Source organism: Penaeus monodon, chromosome 33 (genome assembly GCF_015228065.2).
Source record: "Penaeus monodon isolate SGIC_2016 chromosome 33, NSTDA_Pmon_1, whole genome shotgun sequence".
Lineage (NCBI taxonomy): Eukaryota > Metazoa > Arthropoda > Malacostraca > Decapoda > Penaeidae > Penaeus > Penaeus monodon.
This window is the reverse complement of record NC_051418.1, coordinates 30,104,656-30,104,960: the sequence shown is the minus strand read 5'-3', so window position 1 is coordinate 30,104,960 and position 305 is coordinate 30,104,656. Positions and strand designations below refer to the sequence as shown.

At 30.5% G+C, this 305-nt stretch overlaps 2 protein-coding genes across 2 annotated transcripts in view; one reads left to right on the top strand and one right to left on the bottom strand.

Annotated features, from left to right (window-relative positions):
- LOC119594327 (medium-chain acyl-CoA ligase ACSF2, mitochondrial-like) overlaps positions 1-250 on the top strand; it is a gene marked incomplete at its 5' end in the record, with an annotated part of 8,820 nt that extends 8,570 nt beyond the window's left edge. Inside the window, 1 exon segment of the mRNA XM_037943385.1 lies at positions 1-250.
- Positions 1-305, bottom strand: part of LOC119594360 (protein O-linked-mannose beta-1,2-N-acetylglucosaminyltransferase 1-like) — a gene marked incomplete in the record, with an annotated part of 135,567 nt that overhangs the window by 39,979 nt on the left and 95,283 nt on the right.

Here is a 305-nt window from a genome sequence, read left to right as displayed (position 1 = left end):
CATACGTCTGGATTATATATGGGTGAATTTCAGATGTCAATTAGTCTTTTAATCTAAAACCTATAGTCTGTATTGCTTTCTTGTCTCTGTATTTTTTTTAGTCTTCGATACCACATCAACAATGTATATAGTATCTAGCTCTATACAGTATGCAGCATATGCAACAATATATAGTGTACACAATAATATCGACATTAAAGTTTTGTATATGCTCGTTGTACTAAACTTGTAAATAAATGGTCTGCGAGAAGTTTATGTATGTTTGTGAAATAATTAAAGAAAACATTTTGTGCTTGCAGTGGCTA